Raw genomic sequence first — 13,999 nt, forward strand, 5'->3', positions numbered from 1 at the left:
ACATCTGGAGCAGCACGAGGCGTTTGTGCTATGCACAAAGTGGTGATGAAGAAAGCGCGGGGAGAGAAATTGAATTTTCGGTTCAATCGAGTTGCAGTTCCAGTTGGAGACGAACGGCACAAACTGCAGTCCTACATAGGTATGTTGGCAAGGACAATGGTGCCAATTGACATTCCGACTTGGCCGAAGGTTGACCCTGAACTGAAACAAGAAATATGGAATGATCTTGAGGTATGTCATTTACAATCGCAATTGACATTAATCTCATGGTTTTTATTTAAAAAAATTTGCACTGTCTGAACTTGTTAAATTTGTGCTTCAGGATACGTTCGAACTGATTCCTGAAAGTCGGAAGAGGATTTTACAGTCGGCAGGCGTAAAATGGAGAAATTTTAAGGCTAAACTAACAGCGGAACATGTGATGCCTTTTTTTGGGCAGAAGAAGAAGTTACAGAAGCCACCAAAGCAATATGCTTTTGTCGGGAAGAAAATATGGAGACGATTTGTTGCAGCTAGAGTCACAAAAGAGTGGGAGGTATGCATTACTTTTATATATATATATATATTTATTTAAATTTAGGACCATATTTTTTTTTGGTTTTTTGGGAGTAGATTTAATTGTAAAAATACAGTAATCAACAAGATTTATTTTGTATACAGGAAGAGAATAAAAAACAGAGTGAAAGAGTGGGACAACGGAAATATCCACACCGAGTGTCAAGAAAAGGATACATCGGATTGGAAGAAGAAGAAGTAAGAGTCTTATCATTTTTCTTATAGTATTCACATTTTCAATTTTATGAATGTATCTTAATTTTTTTGTAAAAACGCTCGGGGAGGTTGGAGCCTGAAGAAAGGCCAGATAGGGCAATTATGTGGAAAAAAGCCAGTATGACAGAAGATGGGACTCTTGACCCAGAATTGGCAGAAAAAATTCAACAAATTGTAAGACTTATTATAATTTTTTGCTTCTTTAATTTTCCAATCATACCTAATTACTCTCATGGTTTTAACAGGATTCCTTACTCGAAAAGCAAAGAAATGGTGAATTCAAGCTGGATGGAACTAATGATGTACTCACCACTGTATTGGAAACTCCCGAGCATGCAGGAAGGGTTCGTAGGGTTGGAAACTTCATACCTCCAACATTGTACTTCTATTTACCAAAACAGACAAGAAATCACATTACCAAAGAGCGGTTTCATAATCTTGAGTTGCAAATTGCTGAGTTGAAAGCTTTGGTTGCTGGGGGCAATCTACATTCACCAATGTCTGAAAAAGCAAGTTGTCCTGGGGTAAAAGAACAAGAACAAGAACAAAAGAACAGAAGGAAAGTTGTATAAGATTTGATGGAAGATGAATTGATGACCGTTGAGGATAAAGATGATGCATATTTTGTTGTTATTATTCCTCCTCCAGGTCCACTGGGACAAAAGGTATACAATTACAGTGTATACTTGATTGATTTCTATGATAATATTGCATGTTATTAAATTGTTTGAGCCAATAGTGTCTATTTTGATTTATAATTATAAACTATAGGGTCCTCGCAAATGTGAAATGGCAGTGGAGAGCATTGATAACAAGGTAGCTTTTGGTGTTGTTTTTGATGACAGAGATGGAATGAGTAGAGCGGTACATGGAGTGCCTCTAGAACCAAGATTTGTTCGTGTGGGGGTGGACGGAAGCATCCAGGATGATGCTTTGGTGCCTGTTCCTATGGTTGGTGAGATAGAAACCGTCCAGCAAGCCATCGGTTCTCATTTGGCATGGCCCAAAGACATGATCATATACACCTCCACTATTGGTTCCGAGGTATATAATTTAATTACAAACAAAGTGTCATTATTTTTAGGAGGTTGTACAAATTTGCATTAAAGTGAATAATACCGGTTATATGCTTAAATATTTATTTACTATAAACAGAAAAATGCGCGGAATGTGTGTGAGGTGCAAAGCATGCATAATGCATTTAATTCTGTGAAGCCAAAGGACAATGTGCCTCCTCGCTTTAGGCTTTTGTACAAATTTGCATCGACAAAGATGAAGGAAAGTGGAAACTCGATACCAGTTCCATGTGATTTTCAAATCTTTGGAATTGAAAGAACTATATATTTGCTTCATGAGAACAAACTTGAATTGCTAGAGTTTAAAATGATTGGACAATCTGCTATATCAACATACATGGCGTAAGCTTCTTTTTATACTTTTTAGAATCTGATCTCATTTTATATAGTAATGATCTATTTACAGAACATGTAATTTGTCTTTTTTTTTTTTATTTTTTAGGTATTTGTATTCAGTGTTTCGGGATACGCCGAATAGAGATTTGTCAGCGATGTTTGTTTTTCTTCATCCGTCCACATACAAGTTGAATGATGACTTTAATGAATATGTTCTGCAAAGGCTGAAAGATGGAGTTCTTCGGATGAACTTTATGCCTTATAACTATAAGTATGTCTCTTTTTGTGCGTCCTATTTTAAAATATTGTATGGCCTTGATTAGTCATATAGTTGTTGATAAATTAATTATAATGTATGTAAATTTGTCGGATATGTATTTTTTTAAATTGCATTTTGCTCACTTTAATTTGTTTATAATGAAAACAGTTTACATTGGATTTTGATTGTGTTTTGGGAATCGGAAATTTTCATCCTTAATCCATTGGCTCATCATCCTCATCCCCAGGACCTTGAAAAGACTTTAATGCGGTAATTTTTTACTTCAATTTACAATTATATATTGAATGTAATCGGTAATTGACGGATTTGACACTGTATTTTATAATTATAACATTTACAGGGCAGTGAGATCTTATAATGCTCAAGAAGGACGGGTAAACAAGAATCCCAAAATTAAAAACCTTGTTGTGAGTATTTAGTCAATTTTTTAATTTTTCATTTTTGTAAAATATGGAATTATGATTAATCTTCGATGTCACTAATTGTCAACAATTTATTGGAATGTATAGGGATGCCCTAAACAACCAGGTGGTACATAATGTGGATATGTGGTCATGCGATATATGAAAGATTTAATGGAGGACCAGGAGATGAAGCTGCTAGACAAGGTACATTTTTTACTTTTCTTAATTCTATAAATATTACTTTTCAGTTGGTTGAGGAATGACATAGGTTTATTTGTGTTCCAGTGGGCCTCCAAGAGTCGCAAGTCTTATACAGAGGAGGACCTTGACGTCGTTTTCTATGAGACGCTTGATTATATCCAATCCATCATGTAGTTGTTGGCGACTCTAGCTTGGCGACTGGTACCTATATTGCAATCTAAAAAACACCTTTATTTTGGTTACATGTATTCGGATTGTAACTAGTAATTAGAAAAGATTATGGATGAATGTCTAGTACTTCATGTTTGGTGGTTTAGATTTGAAACTATGTAGCTAGAATGGTAGGATGATAATTTGGATGTTTGGAGATTGGGATGTTAATTTGGATGGTTGGAGATTGAATGATAGTTTGGTAAATATTGGAGCTGAATTTGGTTGTTAAATGGCAATTGCTTGGTTTTCTGGAAATTTTTTGGCATCTGTGTTTCTGATTTTTTTATCGATAAAACAGGTGATCAGACATCATTTTATAAAAACCAACTGATTTTAAAACAAATCCATTTATAATCTTTTTCTTGACATAAAACTGATGTTAATGTAATACTATAAAAATCTGCTACGAAATAAAAAAATGTTGTCTATCAAAGCTTGATACATCAGTTCTAGTTGACCATTGACATCAGTAAAAATCGATGTTAAAGACTACAACAAAAAAAAACTTGAAACAAAAAACTGATGTTATTAAGCATCATAGACATCAGTTTGTCACAAATAGACATCAGTTACCAATGAAGAACCGATGTCAAAGCTACTATTAACATCGGTTGTTTGATGAAAACTGTTGTTACTAGTACTACTAACATCAGTGTACTGGTTAAATTGAAAGATTTTGCTTAGCTCACATATATTTAAATTGATGAAAATATCATGTTATGATGATATATGAAGATTAGATATGCATGCGAATTTTAATATCAAGATATAGAAATCAATTTTAAATAAAAAATTGATGTTATATGTTGTTTTAACATCAGTTTAAAACTGATGTTAAATGGGGGGGTCTTTAACATCACCCACGAAGACATCGGATTCTTGCATTCATAGACATCGATTTTTAGCCGATGTCTATTGACGTTTTTCTAGTAGTGACTTCATGAAACCTAGCTTCTCCAAACACTTGTTCAATTGTACATACCAAGCCCTGGGGGCTTGACGTAAGCCATACAATGCTTTGAATAGTCTGTAAACTTTCTTATCATTGCCTTCTATCACATAACCCTTTGGCTGGTTCACATAAACATCCTCTTTCAGTTCCCCGTTTAAAAATGTTGTCTTTACGTCGAGGTGGTGTATCTCCCACTCATTTTTTGTTGCAAGAGCTATCAACAATTGAACTATTTCTAATCTAGTAACTGGAGCGAACACCTCCTCATAATCGATTCCGCACCTCTGTACGTAACCTTCCGCGACTAAACGGGCTTTGTGTTTTACAATGTTACCACTGGTGTCCTTTTTCAATTTGAAGATCCGTTCTTCTCAATGGCATCGAGCTCAGCTTTCATGGCACTTCTCCAATTTTTTTCCTTTATTTCTTGACCATATGTCACTAGTTCATCCACATCCAACAATATCAGTTCATCAGCAAGTTCCACTTCCTCCGTGTTGTTGTATATGTCACTAAGTCTTCTGAATTTAGTTGGTCATTGTTGTTATTGCTATCACCTCACTAGTACAAAAAGTACTTTCTACAACGTAGTTTTAGCATTGGTTCTTTAAAGAACCGACGCCTAAAGGTATTTCCTGCGTCGGTTGCAAGATTGACCGACGCAAATAGGTATATGTGCACGACATTTGGTGTCAGTTATTAATTTAACCGACGCTAAAAGTTTTAATAGCATCGGTTCTGTAAGTAACCGTCGCTTAAAAGTATTTATGGCGTCACCGTTTACAACCGACGCTAAAAAGTATGCTTTGTGCTACGGGCTTCTAGTTGGCCGACGCTATAAATTTCTGCTTTATGCTACGGGCTTTAATTTAACCGACGCTAAAAGTATTAGAGTAAAAAATTAATTGGACCAGGGATGTCACGACACTAAAGGTGTTCTTTTAAATTTTTTATTTTTGTATAATTATTGTTTATTCACATATTTATCTATTTATCATATGTATCTCATAATCTTTTTTAATTTGAGTTATGATATATTTGCTAAAGTTAAAAGACTTCCAAAAATAATTTTTTTTTTGTTTTTTTATATCGAAATGTTAAATAAAATAAAAGTAATAATATTTCTATATTGTTGATAGTCACACAATATTGAATTTTGTTTACTCCGTTTCAAAAATAAATGTCCACTTTTATGAAAAAAAATTGTTCAAATTAGTTGGCTACTTCAACTTTTCAATTAATTTTTAAACACTAATTACTCTTTTTCATCGACAATTATATACCCGACGTATATATATTATTATTAAAATCAAACCATCAATTTTTTACCTTATAAATTTATATGGCAGCTTTTATTAATAAATTAAAAAAACATACTCATTACATCATGTGGTTTACAATCCATCCTATAGTTAGTAGTTCTTCCCCAAATTAATTTCTCTCCACGGTGCCCTACATCTATATATTCTCTGTGATAGTTCCCAATTGAAGAGCTTGAAACTTCCGCACTCCTTCTCAGGTCTCTCTCTCCCGCACTCTCCCTCTCTCTCGCACTCTTCCTCTCTCGCACTCTCTCTCTCTAGCACTCCCCTATATATACGTATATACACGCTCATATTATTATTTTTTCATTTTCACAGCCTATTTACCTAATTGAATTCATATCTTCTCCTGTGTTAGCCCTGCTTCACTGTAATCGGTAATCTCCTCCCTCTCTCCCGGTATGTCTCTCCTTCTCTCCCTCTCATTTTTTATTTTCATTTTTTAATTTATTTATTTTCATTAACAATATAAATTTTGAGATTTGTTATTATTTTAGTTCAGCTTATTTTCTCTAAATATACTGCCATGCATTTGTATAACATAATTAGATTAAATTTACCGTGTTTGCTAATCTTGGTTCACCAAGGATATTAATTTAATACATAAATTTGTTGGTTTATAAAATTTAAAGTGCAAGTGTGGCCTAAATTGATTATATCTTCCTTTTATTTTTTGTGATATGTGTTAGCATTACTTGTGACTTTTTGTGTTGATCTTGATTAATACTGGTTTATTTCTGGTAGTAAAATGAGTTGCTCTGTTATTTAGAATCAGTTGCTCCCTTAACCGGAAACATATATAAAATTTTAAATTCTTCTTCATTTAAGTATGAATACTAAGAACAAGACAAACTTTATAATTTTATCTTCAATCAGCTTTGGGACATTGAAACTTGTAGCTAAGAGCGATGTTGATGCATCGAATTTAACAGCTTACATTATTGGCAAACACACACACACATGTACACAATAATCAGCTGTGTACATGCTCATCAACCTTGGCTTAACAGCTTACATTATTGGTAATATGACAAATTTAGTCCTTGAAGGCACTAGTCGTACCATGGAATTTGTAACCCTCCTTTTTATCTCTTCTATTTTGCATCGCAAGATGTTATGAGTCTTGTTGTCTAGGCTTAAATCAAGTTCAGAATTCAGGAAATTTTCTTGTGCTTGTTTTGCAGAGGAATAACATTGAAGCAGCGTCAAACTTTGAGCAGAAACCACTTGCCGGTCAAACTCAGGGAGCAGATACTAGCTTATATGTGCTTGAGATTCAAGGCTGAGAGCTTGAACCAGCAGCAACTGATTTAACAACTACCAAAAACCATTATCAAAAGCATTAGTCAGCATTTGTTTATTCCAACCGTCCAGAGGGTCTATCTTTTCCAGAATGTATCAAGGGAAACTCTCTTGCTTTTGGTATGATCATCGACATATGCTTTTTCACGTGATTAAAATATGCGCCTTTTACTAGCTTTACTTCATAAGTTTCCCAACCTCAGAAAGTTCAGAAATGACAGTATCATTGGACTTCTTGATTCTCATGTGCATATGACACTATTTTTATCTGATTAAATAATTTAAAACTGTGTAACACAGGAAGTGTATATAATTTAAGACAGGTATTTAATGTAATGACATTGTCTATTTTTCATAAGGCTGTGGATATGAAGGTTGAATATATACCACCTAGAGAGGATGTGATATTGCAGAATGAAGCACCTGATGATGTTTATATAATAATGTTAGGGGAAGTGGAATTAATTGATCACTCTGAGATGGACCAGAAAGAGGAAATTGTTGGGATTTTGCAACTTGGAGATATGTTTGGAGAAATAGGTGCACTGTGCTGTAGGCCACAGGCTGTTACATATCGAACCAAGACTCTTTCACAGCTCTTGAAGATGAAAACTAGTGCTCTTATTGAAGCAATGCAAAGTAAACCAGAAGACTATGTTGCCATTCTCAAAAACTTCCTTCAGGTAATTTTGTCATATGTTCAGCTTCAATATTGTTTCAAACTCCTTCAGAGAGGAGAAAATTCTCTCAAATATATAATTCATCTTCTCCCATCCATCCTACAATGAATTAGATATTTAAGTAGTTCCCAAAGTAAGTGTTTGAAAATAAAATCATCACAGATGAACATAAACTACACCATATTAAAATGAATGACTAAGACTAAATTACTGTGTGCGATTAATTTTCAGCATCATAAAAGGCTGAAGGAGTTGAATATAGGGGACTTGATAGTGGATAGTGGGAATCAAGAAGATGATGATCCTAATATGTCGATCAACTTATTAACAGTTGTCGGCACAGGAAATGCTGCTTTCCTTGACGAACTTCTCAAGGCAAGATTAGACCACGACATAGGAGATTCAAAGGGAAGAACACCACTCGTAAAATAATTATACTTACTAGTTTATAACTATAGACTGCAAACATAATCCCAAGTAAGGACACACATATCTGGCATTCAAATATGAAATCTGTTTCGCTTTCTCTGTTGTGCATCAGCATATTGCGGCATCAAAGGGGCATGAAGAATGTGTATTGGTACTCCTCAAGCATGCATGTAACATACACCTAAGAGGTAGATATTTTTAGCAGGCTTATAATTTTTGTTCATCTGTTAAGAGAAAATAACTTTTCTCAAGTTTCGGTGTCAATCATAGGTATCAAGATCACACTCTAATTATTGACGTAGCTGTCAAGGAGGAATGATGTAGCTGTCATGAAAGAACTCCTGAAGTACGGTTTGTTTGTAGATTCAAAAGATCGTCATGGATTAACACCTATCCAAATTGCGATGGAGGAAAACCATTCGGAAATGGTCGAGCTTCTTGTGATGAATGGTGCAGATGTCAATACTGAAGATGTACATAAATCTAATAACAAGTTTTTGTCTTCTTTAAATCTGGATGAAATGTTACAAATATGAGAAGTAGGCCATCGGATAAGAATGCTTGACAACATCGTGGACAAAAGGATTGTAAAGAAATCGGAGGATGAAGATCCAGCTGAAGAGATTAAGAAGGAAAAATCATCAAAAGGAATAACATGTTCTATTAGAGTTAGTATATACAGAGGACATCCTGTAAAGAGAAGAGAAAATTGTTGAACTGAAGCTGACCGACTAATTACACTGCCTTCTTCACTGGAAGAACTCAAATCTATAGCAGGTACTTTGTTATATGTAGATAAAAGATGTTAGGACTTGTTTGTGCATTACTGTTAGAATTATGAGCAAAATTACACGTTTCTTGAAATAATATTCTAAGAGATATGTTAGCAGTAAATCACATGTTTTTAAGCAGAAAAACTCATAGTTCTGTTTGTTGTGAACCTTTTTATAGGTAAGAAGTTTGGAAACATGTGTGTGTGTTTTTAAGCAGAAACATGTGTGCGTGTTTGTGATTTTGGCTCACCTTTCTTATGTCCAAACAGAGTGGAGAAGAAATACCCTGGGTGGTAATTATTTCTACAGAACAACTTGTATACACATTTTACTGTTACAAGTCTACAATAGGTTTTGAAATCAAAAAAATACTTCTACTTCTTCCTCACTTGTTTATCTTATATTGTTGTAGGTAATTGCTATGGATAAAGATAATGCAGATAAAGATAATGCAGAGTCCAGTTCCAAGAAAAGGACCAGAGGTCCAACATTATGCAAAAATTTGAAAAGATAGCTTGAGACCTACTTTAATTTCAATTTGATTCCTAGTTAATTTGATTATTCAGTTATATTTATGGGAATGCTGGTATTTGTAAAAAGCAGGTTCAGGATATCAATAAAAATGAAAAGAATATTTATTTTTTTACAGTACTTTAGGCGTCGGTTTTATTGAACAACCTACGCCTATAACATACACATATAGCGTTGGCTTTTTCAACGACCGATGCCTTTAACATAAACATATAGCGTCGGCACTTTTAACAACCGACGCCTTTAATATTAACTTTCAGCGTCGGTTTTTTGATAAACCGACGCATTTAATTACAACTTCCAGCGTCAGCACTTTATTGGACTGACGCAATTGTCCAAGCAAGAGCGTCGGTTAATGGCAAATTTGAGTCGGTCATCTAACCGATGCTAAAAACTTTTAGTGTCGACTAATTACCCGACGCAAAAAGAATATATCTTTAGCGTTCGCTGCATATACCACGCTGAAAAACCGACGCTAAAGGCCTATTTTGACCGTGGCTAAAAGTCATTTTTGTACTAGTGCTTGATGCTGATGCTACTCGCGAGTCTTCACTCATCTACTGAGATGCAGAAATCTGCTGTGAGTTTGATATGCCTGTGCCACTATATGAACCACTGTATGGAGTTGGTGTTCCACTGTCGCTTTCTGCACTTTCTATATGGCTTTCCCCAAAATCTGCATCACCATTTCCTGAAATTTCAGTCCTACCTGTTTCAGTTTGATAGCCACCAGTCACAGTGAAAATACTAGTGTGATGCTGATTTTCAATTTCCTTTTCCTTCCACTGCTAACCCTTTACCTCTTCAAAAATTATGTCACGACTGACATGTATAGTTTTTATGTTTGGACCGTATAGACGGTATGCTTTCATCCCTGGTTCTCTCCCTAATTACACAACCATTTTGCTTCTGTCATCTAATTTCTTTACATGCACATTTGGCACATTCATATGAGCGATACATCCGAAAACTTTCAGGTACTCAATATGTGGCTTCTTCTTCGACCAAGCCTCATATGGGATCACATCTGTTAAGGCTCTCGTTGGTAATCTATTCAGTAAGTACACAGAGTTTCTCACCGCTTCACCCCACGTAAACAATGGTGTATCAAGTTCTTTCATTAAACTTCTAGCCATTGCAACCACAGTCCTGATGCGTCTCTCCACGACCCTGTTTTGTTGTGGAGAGTTAAGGAGCTGTAAAATATCTTGTTATTCCAGCATTCTCACAAAACGTTGTATATTCTTTTGAACAAAATTCGCCCCCTTTCCGTTCTCAGCACTTGTATTACTTCTTTTGATTCTTTTTCGACCAATGCCTTAAATTTCTTGAACATTCTAAGTGCCTCATCTTTTGTTTTGATCATAAAAACCCACATAGCACGGCTGAAATCATCAACTAGTAGTAAAAAATATATGTTCCCAGCCGGGGTTGTTGGCGTGATTGGACCACAAATATCCCTGTTGATCAGCTCTAGACGTCTTATAACAGCAAATCCAGTCTTAGAAGGAAATGGTCGTCTTGCCTATTTTGAAAGCAAGCAACCATTGCATGTTTCTTTTGGCAAAACAAGGTCTGGCAGGCCTTGCACCATTTTACTCATTACATGGAAATTCACGTGCCCTAGACGCAAATTCTAGAGCCACGAATTTTCTTCTATTTTTGATAACAAGCATGCATCAATACCATCCTCAATAATTATCTTGTATAAACGATTACAAGTTTTCTTTACTTATATAAACAACTTGCCATTTATATCATACACCCACAAGTACTCACCATTCAAGATTACTTTATTGCCATTTTCAGATAATTGTCCTAAACTTATAATGTTATTGCAAAGTGTAGGAATATATACCTCTTGTAAGGCTCGTTCCTCTGCATTTTTGTAAGTGAAATGCACAGTCCGTCTTCTCTTTATATCCACTGTAGATCCGTCCCCGAATCTCTCCTTGCCAGTTACTCTTTTATGCAAATTTTTGAATTTTGATCGTTGTCCAGACATATGGGTGCTAGCCCCATTATATAAATACCAAATGTTTGACTCCCCAGTTGAGTTGCTGGTATTTGCTTTTATTTTGGGACTCAGGCCATCTTTATTAAGCAACACCATGCCTTTCTTATTGCCTCCACGCTCAAGTACAAGAAGTGCAGGTTCATCATCAACCGCCTGAGATAGGTTCACTTAAGATTTCTGTTCCTTTTCTCGCTTTGGTTTTCGACACTCTGCTGCATAATGTCCATAGACATTGCAATTGAAGCACCTCACTTTACTTCTGTCACGTGGTCCACGTACATAGTCTTTATCACGATTATTTCGAGTCACTCCTTTATTAACCTTTCTCATCCACTCTTCTCGTGACAAAAACAACTGTCCTTCACTGGTTTCTCACATTGCCCATTGTTCCTTAGTCAATAACAGTTATTATCCTTCATTGGTCTCTGTCTGTCCCCTCAGTCTCTCTTCACGGGCCTTGAGTGAACCCACGATTTCTTCTAAAGACATAGTATCCAGATTTCTGAATTGTTCAACAGCCGAGGCAATCTGTAAGAATTTTGTGGGTACTGCTCGCAGCATCTTCTTAACCACGTATGTTTCTTCGACTACTTCACCTAGTGCTCGAATGTTCGTTACCACGCCACCCAACCTCGCACAAAAATCATCAAGTTGCTCTGTTTCTTTCATGTTCATCGACTCAAACTCAGCTCTAAAAGTTTGAGCTTTTACTTTCTTCACCTTATCGGCCCCCAGACACAGTTTTTATCGTATCCCAAGCTTCTTTTGCCGTTTTCTTTTCTGCAACAGAGAGGAATGTGTCCTCACGAATGGCGTGATATATTGATGTCATCGCTATCTTGTCTGTTCTGTCTTTCAGTGTCTCCTTTGGATCCTTATGCTCGATTGCCTCCCTCAGGCCATGCGCTTGCATGAACACTTTCATTTTCAGAGCCTATGTTGTATAATTAGTTTTCGTGAGCATTGGGTATGTCAGGCTAGTTGTGTTTTCTTTGGTTTTACTTGGCTCCATGGATGTTGATTTTGGCATATACTTGGGCATTCACTAGGTATACTAAAGCTCTGATACAAGATATTAAATAAAATGAAACTGCAATGAACACAATGATCAGCTAACTTGGTTTTACTTAACTCAAAGCTTGTGGATTACAGACTTACTTGAAAAAGAATACTCTAAATGTTATTATAGAAACTAACTAACTGAGTGCTAGCAAAAAACGAGGAGCACGTTCATGTTTAAGCCACACAACTCTCCTAAAAAATCTCAACGACTACATACCTATTTAATTGCAACTACTTGCCAGGCAACTAACTTATTCAAAGAAAAAACATAATAATACGTTTAGATTATTAAATAATTCAACACCCCCTCATCACAGTCTCCTATGAGTGATACTCGCCTTAGGATCATGTGTATTCCACGATCTTAGGCATATCCAACAAAACTCGTGTTTGTAAAGAGGCTTACACGTACTGATACCATACTATAACTCTATATACAAACATCAAAAGGGCATGTTCCCTGATTTAGATGATAGATGCATCTAACATGTTCTATAGACTACACGTGTATCATTATTGATTTCTCTATTCTGAGGAGAATCACAAGAAAGTTTCTATGATTAAACAACAATGCCATCATAAAACCTTTCGTAAGGTATCACCATATATGACCATTAAAAGAGTTGCCCATATTTATCACCGCCATATATTAATTTGATTATCTAATTATTAGAAAATATATTATATTAATTATGTGTTAAGTTATATAAAAAAGCTACCACAAGAAATAATGCAAGGCTTCATGATGGTAATCCTTAAAGTAAATAATGGCAAATTGACAACTATTACTAAAATATAGCTAGTATAGAAGCTTGACAAGTAAATAGTTATAATATCATTGATTGATTAAGCCATCAAAATGTTAGAAAGCATCTAGTAATTCCAGGCATACGTTTACAACTTTTGTGAAAATTTGGCATTGGTGACTTGAAGCAAAATTTTATGGCTTCATGCTCATAAATATATGATTTAATAACATTTAAATCTTAATTGATTGAGAAAAATAAAATATATTCAAGTTTAAATTAAACTTTGGAAACTTACACAACTATTCAAATTATTTTCAAAGAATTTAAAATAATATCGTGTTGAAGGTGGCCAATCAACAATTAGTCATTTAACCTGCTCATTAGGGACACTTGAACAGTCCAGTTTCAAAAAAGCCCATATGTCCACCATTAATGATTGAAATTATTTATGAGTATGCATATATCTTAATAGTCTAAAAATTATTATTCGACTTTAAAAAATATTTTCGATTAAAATACATATACATATATTACTACTTATTTAATATTTGTCCTTGTCCTTTTTTTAAAAATGTGCCTCTTACTACTAAAATAATTTAATTTTGGGTATACTATCTCTTACTATCCAAAATTGCATAATATTTAAAAATGTGTGTTTCATATTGTTATTCAGTTACATTGTATGTAACATATTAAAAACAATTAGTTACATTGTACATAGTGCATTGTATTCAAAGAATTTATTTTTAAATATATAAATACCTCACATGTATTAAAATTGCATAATATTTAATAAAAAATGTGTCTTTAATATTATTGTCATAACAAAAAAGTCCAACTACATCATACTTAAATATATGTAAAAATTTACATTTTATTTTTCCAGCTGTATATTTCTACT

The 13,999-nt window shown here is 34.7% G+C and overlaps 1 pseudogene; it reads left to right on the forward strand.

The window, feature by feature from the left end:
• The first annotated feature begins 1,349 nt into the window (after nt 1–1,349).
• LOC141691503 (potassium channel AKT2/3-like) lies at nt 1,350–9,253 on the forward strand (annotated as a pseudogene).
• The last annotated feature ends 4,746 nt before the right edge of the window (nt 9,254–13,999 follow it).

Source organism: Apium graveolens, chromosome 10, assembly GCF_009905375.1.
Source record: "Apium graveolens cultivar Ventura chromosome 10, ASM990537v1, whole genome shotgun sequence".
Lineage (NCBI taxonomy): Eukaryota > Viridiplantae > Streptophyta > Magnoliopsida > Apiales > Apiaceae > Apium > Apium graveolens.